At 40.8% G+C, this 22,572-nt stretch overlaps 1 long non-coding RNA gene across 1 annotated transcript in view; it reads right to left on the bottom strand.

Moving 5' to 3' along the window:
- Positions 1-343: 343 nt before the first annotated feature.
- Positions 344-22,572, bottom strand: part of LOC148125948 (uncharacterized) — a 25,922-nt gene continuing 3,693 nt past the window's right edge. Inside the window, exons 2-3 of the long non-coding RNA XR_015743656.1 lie at positions 9,263-9,564; positions 344-799 (exon numbers count right to left, since the gene is read on the bottom strand). This is a non-coding gene — a long non-coding RNA (uncharacterized LOC148125948). The remainder of the gene's footprint in view (positions 800-9,262; positions 9,565-22,572) is intronic.

Genomic DNA, 22,572 nt, shown 5'->3' with positions numbered 1-22,572 from the left:
GTCCTTTTTTTAAAATCGTGTTGTTGTAACTTTGAACAGCCATTAAAGGAAACTGTCGTCAGTCGAGGACTACCCATGATCTTGTCTGACTCAAGCTGTGGTCTGCTAAATCTGACCTAAGTATTTTCAAACTGTGGGGTCTGCTAAATTCTGTCTTTTAAGAGATGAAGTGAATTTTTAGTCGAGATGCAACAAGTATTAAATATCACCGCTTTAGATTTGACTGGAGAGAACAAAAGAGACTAAGAAAGAAAAAAAAACAGAGAAAAATTGCTGAAAGAAATAGAAAAAAAAAGCAAAAAGCAAAAAAAAAAGCAAAAAGAGATTTTCTTGGGAACAGGACAACCTTCTATATTTTTTTATTCGATAACAATAAAGAAAAGGAACATTTTTAGAGGATCAAGTACAAAAGGCAAAACAATGATGATGAATTCACCCATCAACTTGATCGTTCAGGTTTAATCAAGCATTGTCTTCCCAAGTGCTTTAAAAGCTTGTTCACTTCCTTGCAGTCCTAAAAATATACATACATATATATATATATATTGCACAATGCAATTATTCCTCTCGGTGAAGGACAGGTAAGTCCCACTGCCTTCTCAGACCCAGGTGAAGTCAAAAAAGTCAAAATGGCAGGCGCGCGGTGGTCCAAGCTCCGCCCATCACAGAAGCCACCTTCTGGTCTCCGCTTCCGACGCTCAAATTCGCACCCCCAAAAGAAAGAATAATGGATATTCTCTTGCCGACCTTGAGCGAGAACATTGGGGGATCCACGGAATCCTGCTTGAACCCACGAGATCTGTTGGTATCAAATAAATGCATTATTTGCTCAGTATTGACATTTGTAGACTTTGTTGACCGTTTGGAACAAACTCAGTTTTGGGGGGAAAAAAAGGAAGGGAAAGTAATCCCATTTAATTTCATTTATCTGTCGCTCATCTCGCTAGCCAGCGACCACTGGCAGCTTACAACCTCATAAAAACTAGAATTAAAATGAACAAAAATTGGGTTTGGGTTAGACGTATGCCCAGGTTGGACGGAACATATGTTGAAATAAATATATCATACATGCACCCCACAAGAAATGCCGAACCTTTTGGATTGTGGTGTGCTGAAAGTACACACCACAACATGCAACCCTTCCACCCGCCCCCTTACCTGCACTGTGTATGTGCATGCCTCCCAGCTGATTTTTGGCCCGTTTGAAGCTGTATTCACCCTCCGAGGCCCGAGGGAAGCCTCTGCTACCTCGGGAGGCCGAAAACAGGCCCGTTTCGGCACTTCCGGTATTTCTAGAAGGCCCGTTTTGCAGCCTCCCGAGGCTCTAGAACCGTGAGGGCGAACCTGTGGCACGCAGAGCCATTTCTGCCAGCATGCGAGCTGAAGGCAAACTAACCTCATTGTGCATGTGTGCGCCTCACGGCTGATTTTTCGGCCGGTTTGAGGCCTTTTTCGGCCTCCCAGACACTTCGGGAAGGCTTCTGCAGGCTTTTCAGGCCGAAAACTAGGCCCCGTTTCATCCCTTCCCGTTTTCCGGAAAAACGGGAAGGGATGAAACGGGCCTAGTTTTCGGCCTGAAAAGCCTGCAGAAGCCTTCTTCAAGCCTTTGGGAGGCCGAAAAAGGCCTCAAACCAGCCAAAAATCAGCTATGAGGTGCAGTGCAGGTAAGGGGGCAGTGGGTGTGAGTTTGGGGTGGGGATTGCGTGCACGTGCATGGGGCAGGCACGCATTGCCTTCTGGGGGTTGGAACTCGAGCGCGAGCATGCAAGCGCGCGCGCAATTTTTGGCACAGGAGCCCAAAAAGGTTGGCTACCCCTGCTCTAGAGGCTTCCCTCGCGCCTCCAGGAGAGTGAAAACAGCCTCAAACGGGCGGAAAATCAGCTGGGAAGTGCGCGCATGCGCAGTGCAGGTAAGATTGGCTGGGGCTCACTTGCCCACCCAAATGGCTCTGTGTGCCACCATCACAGCCCTAAGTGTTGAGATCAGGAGCCTTTAAATAAAAAGCGACTTAGGACCATTTTTCACACTTATGACCATTCTGGCATCCCTGGGGTCACGTGATCAAAATTCAAAGGCTTGGCAACTGGCATGGCAGCGTCCAGAGTCACATGATCCCCTTTTGCCATTTTCTGACCAGCCAAGTCCACGGGGAAGCCACTAACCACTGGAGTGATTCATTTAACAACGGTGGCGGGAAGGTCCAAGTGAGACAAGAAGGCTCACTTAACAACCGTCTCGGTTAGCCACGGAAATGTTGGGGCTCAGATTGGGGCCCTTAGGTGGAGGATTAAAACCAAAATTAGATCGATTTGAGTAAATTAAATCTGCCACTCAAGAGTCAACTCAGGATAGTGGCATATAAATTGGATTCAAGAAATAACTGAAAAAGGGATAAAAACGGAACGATCGGAGTTATTTTGGAAATTGCCAAAGTTTGAAATGCGGGCATTCCTAAAGTGGAGGCGGAAGCCTCCCTCTTGAACAGGGTCCTGAGTTCAAGTGGTGCACAACTGAAGGTATCTTTTTAAAGAATCTTTTAAAAATATTTTTGCAAAAACTTTGCAGGAAAGGCCCGGCCTGAGAACAAATCTGGTTTCAATGTTTAATGTCAACTGAGATTTATATGTAATAAGGCAGTTCTGGAGAAGAAGTTGAGAACACTACAGCCTCATTCTTCCCGCCCACTTACTATGGGTTGAGATAGCTTTTAGCAATTGTGGCAGCTTTCAACTCCCAGAATTCCTCCTCACAACAGAGAGCAGCGTGTCTCAATTTTGCCAACTTTGAAATAGGTGGGCTTCAACTGCTAGAATCCACCCATCTTAAAGCAGGCTGGCTGGGGGATTCTGGGAGTTGAAGTCCATCCCTCTTAAAGCAGGCTGGCTGGGGGATTCTGGGAGTTGAATACTTCAGCTTCAACCATAACAATATAAGAGCACACAAAAGATACAAACTCAAGGTTAATCGCACCAAACTTGATTGCAGGAAATACGACCTCAGGCACAGAGTGGTCAGTGTCTGGAACACTCTACCTGACTCTGTGGTTTCTTCCCCAAACCCCAAAAACTTTAACCTTAGACTGTCTACTATTGACCTCACCCCTTTCCTAAGAGGACTGTAGGGGGTGTGCATAAGTGCACCAACGTGCGTACCGTCCCTATCCTATTGTTTCTTTTATTTTTTATTATTCTTATATGTATCCATGTATTCATAACTATGTTTTTACTTATACCTATTATCTTGTAAGCAATTGACAAAAATAACTAAATAACTAAATAAACTATGTATCCATTTCATGTATTCATAACTATGTTTATACTTATACCTATTATCTTGTAATCTTCTATTCTATTCTATTCCATTCTCTTCATTCTAATATTTATTCTATTCTATTCTATTCTATTCTATTCTATTCTATTCTATTCTATTCTATTCTATTCTATTCTATTCCATTCCATTCCATTCTCCTCATTCCAATATTTATTCTCTTCTCTTGTATTCCTATTAATTTTCTTCATTCTATTCTGTTCTGTTCTGTTCTGTTCTGTTCTGTTCCGTTCCCTTCCGTTCCGTTCCGTTCCATTCCATTCTATTCCATTCCATTCTTCTCTTCATTCCAATATTTATTCTATTCTATTCTATTCTTCACTTCTGACGGAATGGAACTGACAGAACTTACAATCAGAATTGAAGAAGCTTCTTGGATGAGAAGCGAAACATCAAAATAAAAATCAAGGAAGTCCAGGTCCCCCTTGAAAGAAAAAAAGCACCTTATTCATTGATTATTATGGCAGAATAATCACTGCAACTCCAATCTTTTCCTCCAATCCTTCCTGACAGTCAGCATAATTAACCAGTAGAATGGATTGCTGCCAGAAGTTGTGAACGCTCCAACGGTGGAAGTTTTTAAGAAGAGACTGGACGGCCATTTATCTGAAATGGGATAGGGTTTCCTGCCTAAGCAGGGGGTTGGACTAGATGACCTCCAAGGGTCCCTTCCAATTCTGTTCTCCTGTTCTGTTCTGTTCTGTTTCTATCCTGGCAAGCAAGAGGAACATTAAGTGAACTAAGGCCTGTAAAAAGGACCCATACAGACTGGCTGAAACCAGGCTCAATAGCAGGAACTGTGAGAGGGATCTTAGAGTCTTAGTGGACAACCAGCTAAATAGGAGCCAGCCGTGTGCACCCTTGAAGGCCAGACGAGGAATAATAGAGGTTTTCAAGAAGAGACTGGACAGCCATCTGTCAGAAATGGTGTGTAGAGTATCCTGCTTGCGTGGTTGGGGGGTTGGACTAGATGACCTCCAAGGTCCCTTCCAACTCTGTTATTCTATATTCAATGGAACAAAAGTTGCCTTCAGAAGTTGTGGGAGCTTCATTCCTGGAGGCTTTCAAGAAGAGACTGGACTGCCCTCGGTCAGAAATGCTTGGGTTTGGGGGCGGGGTTGGACTAGATGACCTCCAAGGTCCCTTCCAACTCTGTTATTCTATATTCAATGGAACAAAAGTTGCCTTCAGAAGTTGTGGGAGCTTCATCCCTGGAGGCTTTCAAGAAGAGACTGGACTGCCCTCGGTCAGAAATGCTTGGGTTGGGGGGGGGGGGTTGGACTAGATGACCTCCAAAGTCCCTTTCAACTCTGTTAATCTGAAATTAAAACGTTCCACCCCTTTTGATGCCAGGATGTGATGGGTTTTTGGAACCGGCTTCATCACGGTGAGAAGCGATAGCAGAAATGAAAATTGCAGCCTGGACTTTTGGCTGCTGTAGCTGAAAATGAAAATATGAGTCAAAAATCGGTTTTCGAAAGGGTTTATTGTGCAAGTTATAGAGAGCAACCTACGAGGAGGGGAAAATCCCGGGACATTCAGTCCCTGTGCCTTGATTAATTCAGGGATACCCAAGTCCTTGACTTACAACTGTTCATTTAGGGACGGTTTGAAGTTATAACGGCACTGAGAAAACGGAACTGAAGACCAGTTTTTCACACTTAGCGACTGTGTCATTCCCCACAATCCAAATTCAGAGGCTTGGCCAGTGAACTCGTGTTTATGATGGTGTGACGGATTTACGAATGGCAGCGATTCGTTTAACAACGGTGGCAAGTAAGGTCGTTAACCAATTTAGCCAATTTCTCGTTTGGCCACATACACGTTGTGGTCGTAAGTTCGAGGACTAGCTGTGTGTGATACCTTGGTTGCCCATGAACAATATCAGGGGCCTAGGATGGGAGATAGAGACAGTCTCGAACTTACGACCATCTGTTTAGACTCCCATCTGTCAGAAATGGGGTTTGTCTGTTTGTCAGTGACCATTTGAAGTCACAGCGGCACTGAAAAAAGTGACTTGTGACCATTTTTCACACTTACGACCGTTGCACCATCCCCGAGTTCACGTGATCCAAATTCAGAGGCTTGGCTAAGGATACACTTCAAATCAACTATGAGAATTGTACTAAAAAGATTAATATCGGTTTCTACAATTAGCTGAAAAGATCGATGTATTTGAAATAATACATGACTTTGAAGGTAAAGGATAGAATACCATGTGGAATCTAACCTAAAATGTATACGTGATATGTAGCGTTTAGGTGATAACTAAAAATGATTATATTATGGGAATTTTTAATATGGTTAAAGGGGAGTAAACTGAATGATGTATAAGACAAAAGGGTGGTGCACTCAGATGGGCAATTAAGGGGGGAAATGTTTGGAAATTAAGAAGGAATTTATTGAATAATGAAACAAGAGTGTGCGATGAACTTGCAAATATGACAGATAAAAGTATAAAAGCATAATGAACATAGAATAAGAAATACGAATTTTAAGATATTATATAAAAAAGATATGTTTACAATTAAAGAAAAACAGGATATGTTAAGATATGACTTGAAAATGGATAAAATAAGTGTGAAAAATAGAAGAATGTTTACAGAAAATGGAAAATGCAATGATACGATAATAAACTGAATATGAAAGATAAATATGTAACGATGGTCTCGTTTGTATGGAATGGTAAAAACCTAGAATCACACCATTCACCAAAAGAGATGTTTGTAAAAGATAAAAATAAAAAACTTTTTACCAAAAAAAAAAATTCAGTGGCTTGGCCATTGACTCGTACTTATGACGGTTGCAGTGTCCCTGGGTCACGTGATTCCTTTTTGCATCCTTCTAGCAAGCCGGATTTGCTTAACAACCATGTGACTCACTTAACAACCAACAAAGTCGTAAAATGGAGGCAAAACTCAGTCAACAAATGTCTCATTTAGCCACAGAATTGTTGGGCCCTATTTTGGTCATAAGTCAAGGACCACTGTATGTGATTGGACGGATGGGTATCAAAGATCGGTGATTACGTGCGTTAGACCCATCAGCTGCTCGGCGACAGGTGTCAGTCAAGAGAGGAACAATTTTGAATAAAATCTGGATGGATTTTCCCTCTCTCAAAGAAGAAATTCAGCGTCATAAAATCTAACAAACAGGAACAAGAAAAATCAGAAATAGAAAAACAAGAAACAAAGGAAACAAAAGGGAACAAAAACAGAAATTGTGGTAGAAATTGCGGCCTTTGGCCCGTCTTTCTCTCAAACAATTGTCTTCTGAAACTTTTTCCAAGTCTCATTTTTAATCTCCAAATCCTGAAATGCTCAATTTGTTTCTTTTTTTTTACTTCTTTAAGCAAAAAAGTCTATATCAGCTTTCACTCTTTATTTCATTTTCATTTTTGAAAAACTTTTTATGGTTTTTTTTTTTTTTCCCTCAGTGACCAAACCGGTCAGTTTCACTACCTCTGCCAGCTCTGAGAGTTTTAAAATCCTGGTTTCCACTGTAGGCTTTGCATTGCTTTTCCAATGTTTTGCACGCAACGATCTTGCAATACAATATGAATTTCCTATATTCCTTTTCCAATTTCCTCTTTCCTAACATCCAATTCTGGTTTCGTCGGGATGTTGGTTTGTTCTAACATTTGCACGAATGTACCAAATGAAAGGAGTTTTTAAATAGAGGCTCTAGGAATGGAAAAACCTGTAAGATCATAATGGCTTGGAGTTGGGTGGAACATAAATTCAAATATTATTATTGTTGTAATCCTAGTTAGATTTGCAGCCTAGATTTGCAGCCTGGAAATTGAATAATTCCAGTCCTAAGAATTATTAAGATAGTCTTAAGAACATAAGCAATTCCAAGCTAAGTATTTTTTTTATAAAACAAGGCTGTTATTTATTTATTTGTTATGTTTATTATTATGTTAATATACCTTGTAAGTCCATCTTTTATGCCATAAATATGCATGAAAATATGCATTAAAATGCTGAATAAATACATAAATTATTATGGTTTGTTGCACAGCCAGATGTTCAGACAGGAATTGGCATTTCTGTCCAGCTGTATGTATTCCCAAGGCAAATGTGGTTGTTAAAGGACTCGTTGCTATTTTATGTTTTTAATTTTTATTGTGTTTTATTTATTATTTTATTGTTGTTGTTGTAGTCGGTCAGCCAGATGCTTAGACTGGATTGAACTATAAAAACAGCTAATAAATGAACAATGGTGACACTATCTCCTGGATAGCGTTACATTAAAATGACATTCTTAAAAAAAAATACACTGCAATATTAAAAGTGCATTCGTATTGCATTATTAAAAATCAAGGACTTAGATTTATTTCTGGGGAGGGCTCCTATCAATTTTATTTTGTTCATAATAATGGGTTTGCAGTTTTGAAGAGTTTGAAACCTTCCCCTGAATGGCTCTTTTACGAGAGGTTTTGCAAGTTAGGAATTGCTATGTCAAGATCTCGTTCTTACTTTGGGGCTCTGGAAGAGATTGGCTCAATAACCCAGCTGCTCAATTTCCTTGGATGAAGACAGCGAAGGAACGAAAAGCAAAAATGGTTTTGAAATTCTCCATCAGATTTGCTGGTTCTGAGGTTGCAATTAACCAGGGGAACCGCTTGCCACCAGAAGTTGTGGATGCCTCATCACTGGAGGTTTTTAAGAAGAGACATAATGATAATAAAAGCAGTTTTTCAGTGTGCAGAAATTAACATGGAATCCGTGGAATTAAAAGATAGAGAAGAAACAGAGTACTATAAAATTTAGAATATTTGGTATAATTGGCTAGAAAGAAGATATAAAGGAGCTATATGAAAAGTAGGTAGGAGATATAGTAAAGTAAGAAGTGTGTGTGTGTGTATGTGTGTGTGTGTATTTGTTTTCATAGATTTTCACGTGTACAGGTATGTAGGTCTAGATGTGTTCAGGTGTTTGAAAGCACCAGCCTGAGGATGGCGAGTGGGACCTCACTGAAACGTCGCCAAGATACTCTTAACTTTACACAGGAAAAGACCCGAACATACCTAGATCTATCTATCTATCTATCTATCTATCTATCTATCTATCTATCTATCTATCTATCTATCTATCTATCTATTTAATCTATATATCTATTTCTATATATCTATATCTATCTATCTATCTATCTATCTATCTATCTATCTATCTATCTATCTATAAATATTGCTATAGCCTATCTTTAGAGATAAGTATATAATTGTATAGAAATAGTAATGGATATATTTATAAAGTATGTTAATGTAACATATTAACATTTGCACCAAGACAAATTCCTTGTGTGTCCAATCACACTTGGCCAATAAAGAATCCTATTCTATTCTATTCTATTCTATTCTATTCTATTCTATTCTATTCTATTCTTCATCCAGTATCTGTTCTGTTCTATTCTATTCTATTATTCCATTCCATTCTAAATTCTATTCTATTCTATTCTATTCTATTCTATTCTATTCTATTCTATTCTAAGTGAACACTGTAACTGGAATGCTGTAAAGAGTGGAAATGTGTTTTTATGGTGAAATATGACAAATAAAATGTATTTTAAAAAAGAAGAAGAGACTGGACAGCCACCTGTCTGAAATGGAATAGGGTCTCCTGCTTGAGCAGGGGGCTGGACTAGATGACCTCCAAGGTCCCTTCCAACTGCTATTCTGTTGTTCTGAGGGGCTGCCCCAAAGGAGAGGGGGGGGGGTCAAATTATTCTCCAAAGCACCTGAAGGCAGGGCAGGAAGCAACGGATGGAAACTACATCCAGGACAGAATCCAGCTCTGATTAAATTAAAATTAAATAGCAGGATGAAAGCTTTGCAACCATCGATGGCAAAACAACAACAACAACAATGATAATTGTGACACGGGGTCTTTTAATCCATGGGTGGATCAGAATAATATCAAAATGCACAAACCTGTTCATGCAAACACCACAGATGGTTTTCACTCCGCAGTGAAATCACTTTGCAAACACTTGGGTGCCTGCCTTTCACTTCCACAGCCCAACTTCGCGAGGCCTTCGCTTTCTCTTTGCAAAGGGGCCGTTGTGCGCAGACTGAGGCGAGCATCCTCTATCCCTCCTTTCGCAAACGGGGCTCGGAGAGGAGGGGAAAAAAAAAAGGAACCAGACACCTCTCCGGCGGGTCCTGTACATGGAGAAATCGGCTGGCCAGCTCCGCCGCGTTTCATTCCCCTTTCTTAAAAAAATTCAGAGTTTCTGTCGAAAAAAAAACAAAAAAGGAAGAAAGTGAATGGACTTTCCAGAAACAGAATCTTGCTAGAAATGAGCAACTTCCCCTCCAGATGGTGATTAAAACTTCACGCTTTCCTTTTTGAATGCCCTGTGTCTGATTTTCAATACACCCAGTTTCCCCCAAAATACGACCTACCCTGAAAGTAAGCCTTAGCTTGATTTGTACGTGTGCGCCCAATATAAGCCCTACTCCCAAAATAAGCCCTAATTAAAATCCCTCCCACTCCAGAGTGGACAGGTAGAAATTAAACTAGGGTGGAGATGAGGGGAGGTGGAGCTGCCCTACTACTTACCTTTGGACAGGTGTAGCCAGGCCTTGCACACCCTGACACCTGCCTGGCCATTTCTTCTGCAGCCGGCAAGGCTGGCAAGGTTTTCCTGAAGGCCTCTGGAGCTGAGAACAAAGCTCTGGATCGATCCAGAAGTCCATTATCGGCTTCAGAGGCCTTGCCAGCCGCAGAAGAAGAAGTTCCTGAAGGCCTCTAACAGCGAAAAGGAGGCCGGGGGCAACGCATGCAATTGAGGTTAGTCAGTGGAGGACATCCCCTGAAAATAAGACCTGGTGTCTTTTTTTGGTGGCAAAGAAATATATATAAGACAGGGTCTTATTTTCAGGGAAACACAGGTAGTAATAATCAAGATAATAATAATGAGGACGTGGCAGTACAGGTACTCCTGAGTATGACCACAATCGAACCCAGAATTTATGTTGCTAAATGAGACATTTATTACATGAGTTTTGCTCCATTTTACAACCGTTCTTGCCCCCACTCTTAAGTGAATCGCCGTGGTTGTTAAGTTAGTTATATGGTTGTTAAGTGAATCTGGCTTCCCCACGGACTTGGCTGGTCAGAAGGTGGCAAAAGGGGGTCATGTGACCCTGGGACGCTGCAGAAGAAATCAAAGTGGTAGTACCAATACTAAGAGGCGCCTGGGTGCAATCCCAAAATATCTGGATATTCATTTGAATACCAGCAGCATTGACAAATTCACCACCGGTCAATTGCAAAAGGCAGCTCCACTCAGAGCAGCTTACATCCATCCCAGCAACTATCAACACTATCAAAACACAACATTAGCCCATCCCAGGTCCTTGGGAAGGACCCAAGACGTAGATAAAAATGCCACATCCGGTCTCAACATCGGACTGACTGTGCAACAGAACCACTTGAGCTCCGCCGGCATTGACAAAAACCCCATCGGTCAATTGCAAAAGGTAGCTTGACTCGGAACAGCTGACATCCTGCAATGAGGTCTTTAACCGCATCCAATCTCCACTTGGAAATAACTTGATAGGTGGATTAAAAAAAATGCCAAATCCAGCCTAAATAGTTAGTTCACAACTGTGGGCATTGACAAAAATCGGCATCAGTCAATTGCAAAAGGTAGCTTGACTCGGAACAGCTGACATCCTGCAATGAGGTCTTTAACTGCATCCAATCTCCACTTGGAAATAACTTGATAGGTGGATTAAAAAATGCCAAATCCAGCCTAAATTGTTAGTTAACAACTGTGGGCATTGACAAAAATCGGCATCAGTCAATTGCAAAAGGCAGCTGGGCTCGGAACAGCTTACATCCCGCTAGGAGACCACGAACGCCACGAAACAAGGACTCCCTAAGTGTACAAAAAGGCCAAATCCAGCCTGAACATCTGGTGGACTGTGCAACCAACAACAACAATCGTGCAACCGCTCCAGCCTCCACGGCATTGACAAAAGTCAGCATCGGTCAATTGCAAAAAGCAGGTGGAACTGAAACATCAGAACAGCTGACATCCTGCGAGTCCTTTAAATATTATTAGACCACATCTGTCTATCCTGGATCTTTGGGAAGGACTCGCCGGGGGGGACAAAAGCCAGTCTTGAACATCTGGCTGACTGTGTGACCAACGATAATAATAACCCCTTGAACTCCTGCCCTTGACAAAATCAGCACGAGCCCTTTAATAACATTACATTTAATGAAGCAACATCTGTCAAAGGAAGGGCTCGAGAGGTAATTAGACGTGCCAATTCCAATCTAAACATCTGGCTGACTGTGCTAAACAAACCATCATTTATTCAAAGTATGTATTAACTGACCTCCAGCGACTCTGGGGTTGCTGTTTCCTCCTAATGCACCTTAACCATGAAAGCTCTTTCCAATCTTTGCAAACAACCATTAAATCATCCTAGTGAGCTGTAATTCCACAACCAATTTCAGTGTGTGTGTGTGTTTTAAGCTGCTGCCTGCCCACGATCCCATTGTTTCGGGCTTCACCTGTCGTGTGAACCCAGCTATGCTTGTTAGTGGCCATTCTGAAGTCGCAGGCCATCGCATTCAATGAGTTAATACACTGGTTGAATCATGGCTGGCTGTGGAGAGAGCCAAGTTTTTTAAAAAAGGGAAGACATTCCAGGCTGAAAATGAAAGTTTTAAAGCCTTGAGGCAACTTTAGCAAAAACAAGGCAACTGACCGGACTTGGTCGAGTGAGTTTTATTCCTGGCAGGGAGGGATGGAAAGCTGGCCTTTGGAAAGCCAGACATACCTGTTTTAAAAGATACACCTTGACTTTTGAGGACTGAATGCAGCTTCCAACCTGTTAAAAAATATTTCTAGCTCCACTCGGGCTATGTTGTAGTCTAGCAAACTCAGGAGTTAAAAGGATTTTTTAATAATAATAATAATAATAATAATAATAATAATAATGAAATCCTGCATTTTATTTATGTTTCATGGCATCGGGAACTTTTGTATAACTTTAAGAGGAAGAAAAGAACAAAGGGGGAAAAGTCAAGGCATGAGAATTAAAATTATAATCTGTCTTAATCCCCAATTTGTAAAGTTACAGGTAAGGTTGCCTTTTTTGGGTGGATGGCTGGGAGTCAGGACTGAGTGCTGAGTTTCCATGAAATATTTGTATGTATTGATTTGATTTCCTGAGCTGGATTTCTCTGGGAAAAGGGATTTTTTATCCACGGAACTCTATGTTTATTTATTAAATTGGCATCCACCTTTTCAAAATGTGTTCGTGACAGCTGTTGAATATATATATATATATTCAATATATATATATATATATATATATATATATATATTATATATATATATATATATATATATATATTGCAAAGCACAAGCACGAAGCCAAAAGCACCAGCCTGAAGATATATATTGTCAGGTTAGCCAACTGCCAGGAAAAATAATTCCCAACTCACTTGAGAACATATGCAATGCAAACGGATTCAAAAGGAAGCTAGAATTTATTTATTTCTCTGTTCAAGCAGCCATCTCATTGCTCTGAGCAATGCATAAATCAAAGAAAAGGCATTAAAATGTGTATATACATATATATATAAGTACCAGAGCAGAAGCCTGATGATGGTTGATGAGATTCTGCCGAAACGTTGCTACAACTTTCAAAGCACAACTATAATGACGTGGGAAAATACCCGAACAAAGCTGAATGCCATATATATATATAAAGTAAATAATAAAATATGCATTATGCCTGTATGTATGTATGTATGTATATGTGTGTATGTATGTGTGTGTGTATATATATATATATATATATATATATATATATATATATATATATATATATATATATACATACGCACACAAACACATACATATATACATATACATACATATACATACACACATATATACATACACACACACACACACACACACACACACACACATATATATATAAATACATACATACACACACACATATACACACACACATACATACATACATACATACATGTAGGCATAATGCATATTTTATTTTTTACTTTATTTAAATAAAAATTACCAATCGAGAGCCAAAGCTTTCTGGACAGATTACAATAAACACATAGAAAAGAAACAAACAAAAATATATTACAATTTGAATACAATTCTGAATCTTAAATGAAGGTTAATATTTTAATGTGAATGTTGTTTTTTATATATTAATTCCACGGTACGCCACCCAGTACGCCTCTCTGACAGAGACGGGAAGTTAAGAAAGGGAAAATACGAAACAGTAATATCAAATCAAACTCGATTCACAGTCCTCTTCCAAAACGGGGCACCAGCGAGGTGATAGCCAAATCCAGAATATTGTTTCCAGAGCATTTGAGCATTTTTCAAAGCTCGGCTATTAGCAGGAGCTGATGGAAAATGGAGAACATGAATGAACTCTACGTGCCAGATTAATAAATACAATTGAAATAAAATTCTGAAGCTTAAATTCATATTCATATTTTAATGGGAGCGTTCTATGTTGTTCCCAGATATTGATTGCATTGTACATGCAGCCTCCAAAGCCCCTCTCTGACGGCCAAGAAACAGGGTATCTAAATAAATAACACCAAATCAAACACAAATGCGAATTAATCTTGCAAAACAGACAGGCAGCGAGGGGACAAGTTGGATCTGAAATACTGTTTCATGTTTTCTCACAATTCGAATGCAATTAAAGGAAAATAGCCCCTTCTGAATATTCGTGTGTACGAAGCATTCTTAGAAGACAGCACGATAATATAGGATTAAAATGTCAATTGTCGTCCCAAATTTTAACATTCGGTGTCTTCTGTTGAGCTTCGTAACAACCTGGACAAAAATCCTGCAAAAATCTGTTTGCATATACACTGTCAAGGAAGGGGACAGCCCAATCGAAAATGTTGCTTTTAATTAATACACAATTCAATAAGAGTTAAATAAAATAGTCAAACTCTTTCCCCTGTAGATTCATATACAGGTCGTCTTCGACTTTGCATCCATTTAGTGACCATCCGAAGTTATGACGTCACTGGAAAAAGTGACTTATGATCGGTTTTCCCACTTACAATCATTGTATCGATCCCAGGATCAAAATTCAGAGGCTTAACTGCTCCGAAAGTTAACAACCAGATCTCTTGAACCGGTGAGAACCGGCTGAATCCCACCACTGTATATGAAGCATCCTTAAGAGACAGCACGAAAAAAGCCAAAATTCAAATTCAAAAATCGTCCACCTTCCCAAATTTCTAACCGTCTCCTCCCGGGGGGAACCCCAATATCATGGAGGCCCCAAATCCTGCAAACTCGGTTTGCTTTTTCATGATTTCAAATCCTAACCAGCTCCTTGGCAAACACCCAGATTTATTATTATTATTATTATTATTATTATTATTATTATGCACCATCAAGATAAGTTTGTTTTCGCCGATATTGCAACAGCGTTCCAGGGAAAGCGTTCCCCATTTCGCTCCTTCTTAGCCAAGGACAAAGAGAGCCAGAGAGCAAAAGAGATGGTTAGCTGGATGGCAATAAAAATAAAAATAAAATAAAATAAAACCTCCATCATTTTTTTTTTCAGTTTTAACAAGCGCACGTGATGTTTACCAGCCCTAAAGCAAACGCAGTGAAAAATCTCAATGTCGAGCAAGATAAAAAAAATCTTTTTTTAACACCTCCTGCAACCTCTGGCTGATAGTTCAATGATACAATCACAGAGGACCAACAGCACCAAGAGGTGTGACTTACCCTCCCCCCAAAAGCATGAAATACACACCCCTTCCTCCTCTTAACTCCCACTGGGGTGCTGCTAACAGTCACCCCAAATTCACCCTCCTCCTTCCCACCAAAGAATGAAGTAAAGTTTGACTTTTCGCAGAGAGAGAGAGAAAAAAAAAAACTTTTTTTTTTTTATAATGCTCCCTGGTTGAAATTCCCTAAGGGAAAAACAACAACAAGAAGAACAAAACAAACCAGATTTAATTTGGAACCTCGGCTACCCAGGAAACCTGCATTACGAAAGCAGCCCAGTGTGAAACACGCCCCAGTGATGGCTTAATTGGCGTTGACGGGGTTAAAAACAAGGGTGAGTTTTTCATCCCATGTGCAAACTCCACGTTGTATAATATTTCACGGGGTTAGTTAGCAAACAGGGCTCATATTTCTCGAAGGAGAAGGATGAAACTTTGGGGTTCTAGATTGCCAGAGAATAACAGAGCTGGAGGGACCTCAAGAGGTCTTCTAGTCCAGCCCACGGTTCAAACAGGACATCTTCATGCCTTTCCAGGCAGGTGGCTGTCCAGTCTTTAATTATTATTTTAATAAAAAAAAAAAACCCACCAGTGATTGGAGCGCTTACAACTTCTGGAAGGAAGTCGTCGTTCCACAGGTTCATGGTTTTAATTCTCAGGAAATAATAATAAATAATAAGAAGAAGAAGAAGAAAAGGGAGGATTTTCTGTTTGAAAGTTTCTGGCAGAGTTGCGAGCTGTGATTTGTGGGCCAGGCAGGCGTAGCACACGGCCTCTTTGGACGGCAGCAATAATCAGGAGATGAGAATCCAGAAGTGGGTGAGAGGAGGAGGAGGAGGAGGAGGAGGCGTGTGCGTTTGTGTGCGTGTGTGTGCATTTGTGTGTGAAGTGCTATGTACACAACCCAATTTGGTTTATAAAACCTGGTGGAAATGTACAGCGCGTCCGTCAACAAAACACTCATCTCAGCTCGATCCCAAGAACGGGCAATGTTTCTATAATAGTTTTAATTGAGCGTGTTCCTAGCTGATTAAAAGACGTGTTTTCGGTTTAAGAGCGGGTTCTCTGTGCCACGGAAAAGTTTGCCAAGGAAGAAAAAACTGCCATTTAACTCCTGACTCGTGCCCTAACAAGACCAAGAGATTGCCATGTCAGGCAAATTGTATTTCTTTGGGTTTTGTTTCGTTTTAATTGCTTCACTGAGGTTAAAAAATAAAGGACGAATGAAAGATAAATAAGAAAGGAGGGGGGGAAATTGGAAGAAAGGAACGGTCAGGAAGGAGGTGAGATCAAAGGGAAGGAAGGAAGGAAGATGGAAAGAAAGAAAGAAAGAAAGAAAGAAAGAAAGAAAGAAAGAAAGAAAGAAAGAAAGAAAGAAAGAAAGATAGATGGAAGGAATGCAAGAAGAGAGAAAAGAGAAAAAGAAAAAGAGAGGGGAAGGAAAGAAGGAAGAAAAATAGGACAGAAGGAAGATGAGAGGAAGGAAGGAAGATGAGAGGGAGGGAAAGAGGGAGGGAAGGAAGGAAAGAAGGAAGGAAGGGGAGGAGCAGGAATGAGGGAGGGAGGAGAAAGAAGGAAGGAAGGCAAGAGAAGAGAAGAGAGAGAGAAAAGAGAGAGAGAAATAAAGGGGAGGGAAGGAAGAAAACAGGAAGTAAAAAAGGAAGGAAGGAGAGAAGAAAAAAGGAAGGCAAGAAAAGAGAGAGACAAAAAGAGAAAAGAAAAAATGAAGAAGAGAGAGGAAGGAAGGAAGGAAAGAAAGAAAGAAGAAGAAAGGAGCAGAGAAAAGAGAAGAAGAAGAAAAAGAAAAGAAAATAAAGGGAAGAAAAGGAAAAGCTTTTTAACAGATCAGGAGAGGTTTCTCCACCAACCATCTTCATGCAACTCATTCACTCCCATTGAAGCCTCGCATCTGGGCTGGGTGGCACCCTCAGCCAGCCCTTTTAGGAGACTGGCAGACGGTGCCCAAGCGCAAACCCCGAGACCCAGCTTCCTGCCAGCTTCTCCCCCCACCCTGCAAATTCAGGGCCTCTACAGAGAGAGAGAGAGAGAGAGAGAGAGAGAGAGAGAGCAAGTGAAAAATAGAAAAACAGAGAGAGAAAGAGAAAAAGAGAGAGAAATAGAAAGAGTGAGAAATAGAAAGAAACAGAAAGAGAGAGAAAGCAAGGGAAAGAAGCAGATATAGTAAGAGAGAAATAGAAAGAGTAAGAAACAGAGAGAGAGAGAGAAAGACAGAGAAAAATAGAAAGTGAGAAATAGAAAGAAACAGAAAGAGAGAAAGAGAAGTAGAGAGAGAGAGAAAAAAAAGTGAGGAATAGAAAGAAACAGAGAAAGAGAGGGGGAGAAAGAGAAAGAGAAGCAGAGAGAGACAGAAAGAAAGAAATAGAAAGAAACAGAGAGAAAGAGAAGTAGAGAGAAAGAAAGAAAGCTAGAAAGAAAGAAAAATAGAAAGATTGAGGCATAGAAACAGAGAGAAAGAGAGAAAGAGTAGAGACAGAATGAAAGAAAAATAGAATAGAGAAATAGAAAGAGAGAGAGAAACAGAAAGAGTGAGAAATAGAAAGAAACAGAGAGAGAGAAAGAAAGAAGGAGAAGCAGAGAGAAAGAGAGAGAGTGGAGACAGAAAGACAGAAAAAGAGAAAGAAAAAGAGAAAGAGAAAGAGAGTGAGAAACAGAAAGAAACAGAGAAAGAGAGAGAGAGAGAAAGAAAGAAAGAGAAGCAGAGAAAAAGAGAGAAATTGAAAGAAAGAGTGAGAAATAGAAACAGAGAAGAGATGCCCTAAATTCCCCTCTCCTCTTCTGACGTAGCACCGTGCACTGTCTGCCACTCTCTCTCTCTCTTTGTGACGAGCCCCTCATCTCGACAACCTCTGATTCGACAGCGGGCGAGGAGGCTTGGCAGTGGCACCCGGGTGTTGCTGTGTTGTTGCCGTCCGAGGCCCAGGCAGCCTGCCATGGCTTTTAGGCCCAACAGCTGCGGGGATTCTGTATTTCACACCCTGCCCAGCCCAGGCCTTCGAGAGACGCCAGCAGGTCTCCCGCGGCTTGGCACCCCCCACTCCCACCCCCACGCCCCGTTTGGGGGAGAGACCAGCTTTGGCTTTCAAAAGGGACAAACCTGGAGCCTACCCCAAATCCTGGCTTATGGAAAATCACTCCCTTTGGCTCTCAACAGAAGCCTGGTTTCTCTCACTTTTGCCTCCAGAACTTGTGGGTGCTCCAACCTTGGAAGTTTTTAAGAAGAGATTGGATGGCTGGAATGGGATAGGGTCTCCTGCTTGGGCAGGGGGTTGGACTAGATGACCTCGGAAGATCCCTTCCAACTCGCTTATTCTATTTACCCCTACAGGGCTTTGGATCAACAAAATAAAACGGTTGATTAATAAAATGGTATATAGTGATAACATGCAGGGGTTTGGATAAACAGAATCCCTGTATATTATCCCGGTATAAAATTTTATTTCGACTTGGCATGCCGCCCAGCTTGGCAAGGGGCCGCTCTTGCCATTTTGCGTGCCCTTCAAAAATTTGATTTGTGCCGAGGTTTGCCAAGGGGGTTGTTCTGTTCCAAAAACCGTTTCCAGCCTTCACAAACTGTCCACCGGGACTATCAAAGCCTTGTGTGCCTGAGGAACTCCACTTAAGGACTAGCAGCTTAACTGAATTTTAACTGAAACTAATCAAGGAGAGAGAAGCAACCTAGAACTACGGAGAAACATCCTGACGGCAAGAACAATTCGTTCAGTGGAATGGTTTCCTTCCAAAAGTTGTGGGTGATAACAGATAATCAGAGTTGGAAGGGACCTTGTAGGTCATCTAGTCCAACCCCCTCCCCCCTACACCATTTCTGACAAATGGCAGTCCAATCTCTTCTTGAAAGTCTCAAGCTCCATCACTGGAGGTTTTCAAAAAGAGTTCGGGCAGCCATTTTGCCTGAAATAATAGAAGGGTTTCCTGCTTTTGGGGCAGGGGGTTGGACTAGATGACCTCCAAGATGACCTTCCAAATCTTGTTATTCTGTTTTGGAAAGCGACTCCAGAATTAAAACAGCCTGGGCTTAACCTTCCACGTGGTCCTTGTACAGCTATTTATTTATTTTGTTCCAAAGGAAATCTGACAATGATCTTGTCCCATTCTCTGGGCAGAATTTTGCTCTTCTGTTTTTATTGCCTCAGAAAGAAGAGGCTAATATATTAATTTAGGGGCCTACTTTGAGCCAAAGGGCACCGAACAGAAGGGCCTACTACTACTACTACTACTACTACTACTACTACTAATAATAATAATAATAATAATAATAATAATAATAATAGTTGGAAGGGACCTCAGAGGTCTTCTAGTCCAACCCCCTGCTCAAGCAGGAGACCCTATCTCATTTCAGATAAAATGGTTGTCCAGTCTCTTCTTAAAAGCCTCCACTGATGAAGCACCCGCCACTTCTGGTGGCAAGCAGTTCCACCGGTTGATTGTCTTCACTGTTAGGAAGTTTCTCCTCAATTCCAGGTTGCTTCTCTCCTTGATCAGTTTCCATCCATGGTTTCTTGTCCGGCCTTCAGGTGCTTTGGAGAATAGCTTGATTCCCCCTTCTTTGGGGGGCAGCCCCCGAGATATTGGAAGGACTGCTATCATGTCTTCCTGTCTCCTTCCCTCCCATTTTCCTTCCTTCCTTCCTTCCTTCCTTCCTTCCTTCCTTCCTTCCTTCCTTCCTTCCTTCCTTTCTTCCTCCCTGCCTGCATGCCTCAATCTCTCTCTCTCTCTCTCTCTCTCTCTCCTTCCTTCCTTCCCTCCCTTGCCCTCATTTCTCCCCTTTCTCCCTCTTCTTCCTTCCTTCCTTCCTTCCTTCCTTCCTTCCTTCCTTCCTTCCTTCCTTCCTTCCTTCTTCTTCCTCCCTGCCTGCATGCCTCAATCTCTCTCTCTCTCTCTCTCTCCTTCCTTCCTTCCTTCCTTCCCTCCTTTGCCCTCATTTCTCCCCTTTCTCCCTCTTCTTTCTTCCTTCCTTCCTTCCTTCCTTCCTTCCTTCCTTCCTTCCTTCCTTCCTTCCTTCCCTCCTTTGCCCTCATTCCTTCCCTTTATCCCTCTTCTTCCTTCCTTCCTTCACACACACACACACACAGATAATTTGGCCTGTGATTTTTATTTTCTCCTCAAGGGATTCTCTTTATTTTTCCTCTCTCTGGGATCATCCGACATGCATTTTATTTGGGGAAGGGGTTTTTGAAGACCAACATTTAATTAGGATTCGGTTTGGTCTCTGCAAAACAGAAGTGAGCATTTGGGGTTCATCCATGAACACCGTGAGCATCAGCGCATTTGCAGAGCATGGGTTTTAGGAGGAGATTATTGAAAACAGGGAGAGAAATTTAAGCTCTGAATGCCAGTTTAACAGCTATCTTCGCTTTTCCCACATTCAATATAAGAAACACATATAAATATAAACACATCTTATAAATAAACACATAGAAGAGAAATGTTTTTTTTTTAAAAAAATACCTTTTAAATACAAAGCTAAAGTTAATTTTAATATTTTAATATGAATGTTTTATGTGGTTTATATATTGATTCCACGGTATAGTGCCCAGGGGCCCCTCGCTGCCGGAGATGGGTGCTTAAGAAATAGGAAATAAACAAGAAATATCTAATCGAACTTGATTCAGAATCTCATCTTACAAAATACGCAGGAGCGAAGAAATAGCCAAATCTAAAATATTGTTCTAGAGCATTTGCAAAGCTTGCGTTTGAGAAGGAGGTGATGGAAAATGGAAAATTAATAGCTATAAATACAATTGAAATAAAATTTTGAAGCTTAAATTAATTTGGGCCCAAATCAGGCCTTCACTTACAACCACAACTTAGTCAAAAATTTCTGTTGCTCAGCAAGACAGTTAAGTGAATGGTTTGTCCCATTTTACGAACTTTCTGGACACAGCTACTAAGTGAATAAAAACAGCTTTTAAGTTGGTAACATGCTTATTAAGTGAATCTGGGCTTCCTTCTAAAAGCCATGCTAATTATATACAATATATTAATTATAAATATATAATTAGCTTGGCATTTAGAGGTAGTAATAATAATTTGGGCAATCATCTACATCATTTAGAGTTTTTTGGATTATTATTATTATTATTATTATTCAGATGGACAGGCACTTGGCCCACAACATACAGGACATAACAATAGTTGAAAAGAAAAAGGTTTGGTTCATTGACATCGCAATACTTGGTGATGTACAAATTAAAGACGCGCAGCAAGAAAAAAATCACAAAGTATCAGGATTTACAAATTGAAGTTTGGAAAAAGAAATTGTGTGTTATCCCAATTGTAATTGGAGCCCTTGGAGCAATACCTAAAAGGGCTGCCTCGCTATTTAGAAATTCTGAATTTATCAGACTTGAATAACCCGATTCTACAAAAAAAACCACCCTACTTGGAACAGCTTATATCCTCCGGCGCTACCTGAACAATTGCTAGGTCCCTGGTTAGGACTCGAGCTGTTGAGCCCCAAAAGGCTGTGAATCTCACCAAAGATGATATTATTATTATTATTATTATTATTATTATTATTATTATTATTGATGCATTTTTGAATGTTCAGTTGACGGTTTCATGTTTAATGAATAAAGTATATAATAATAATCGTTCTTCATCAGTATTTGCTTTCAAAAGACTGTTAATTCAGGAATCGTACTTTGCAATGTTTTTTTTTTAATTATTATAAAAGAAATAGGCAGACATTTTATCTACGGATAAAATTAAAATTTAAAAAGCAGGCAGTGTTTCACTTCAGCATGTGAAATGATGACATTTTGGCTCCACCCGTCCCTTTGGCTTGTTTTCATGACCAAAGGGCACATAATTACGGTAAACTGGCTTATCTGGAGGTTTACGGTTAAGAATGGAAGGAAAAGCTTTTTATTGGGGCCGGAGTTTGCAAAAAAAAAACCCTATTTTGCTATTTTTACTCAACTCCACGACTCCACCTTCTGAAGCTCCAGGCAAAGGATGGATTCTCCGAGCGTCCTTCAGGAGGTTTAATTTCAGAGTTGGAATCCTATGCCGGGATCTCAAGCTCTCTTTGCTAGTTTACTTGCAAAAGGAATATGAAAACTGCTATTAGAGGGAAGATTGATGGGATCGAAAAAGTCCATAAAAAAAAAAAAGATTTCCTTTGCTCTCTGGGGCCCCCTCTGGCCTGCTTAGGAACTGCTTCTCTGGCCCGGTTGGAAGGCCTTCCATTCCAACACTTAAACTGGTCCCATGAGAAGGGAAAGTCCAGGGGTTGGAAAGGGGGAGGGGATGAAAAAACAACAACGAAAGACCATGAGTTCGAGTCCTGCCTTAACCAGGGAAGCCAACTAGGTGACTTTGGGCCAATCACCAGGAGACGGGGAGTTCTAGTTCTGCTTTAAGACATGAAATCCAACTGGGTGACTTTCGGCCAGTCTCTCTCTCTCTCGCTCGCTCTCTCTCT

Source organism: Pseudonaja textilis, chromosome 4 (genome assembly GCF_049901715.1).
Source record: "Pseudonaja textilis isolate UNSWEBS1 chromosome 4, rPseTex1.2, whole genome shotgun sequence".
Taxonomy (NCBI): domain Eukaryota; kingdom Metazoa; phylum Chordata; class Lepidosauria; order Squamata; family Elapidae; genus Pseudonaja; species Pseudonaja textilis.
The sequence above is the reverse complement of the archived record's forward strand: the minus strand, read 5'-3'. Positions and strand labels throughout refer to the sequence as shown.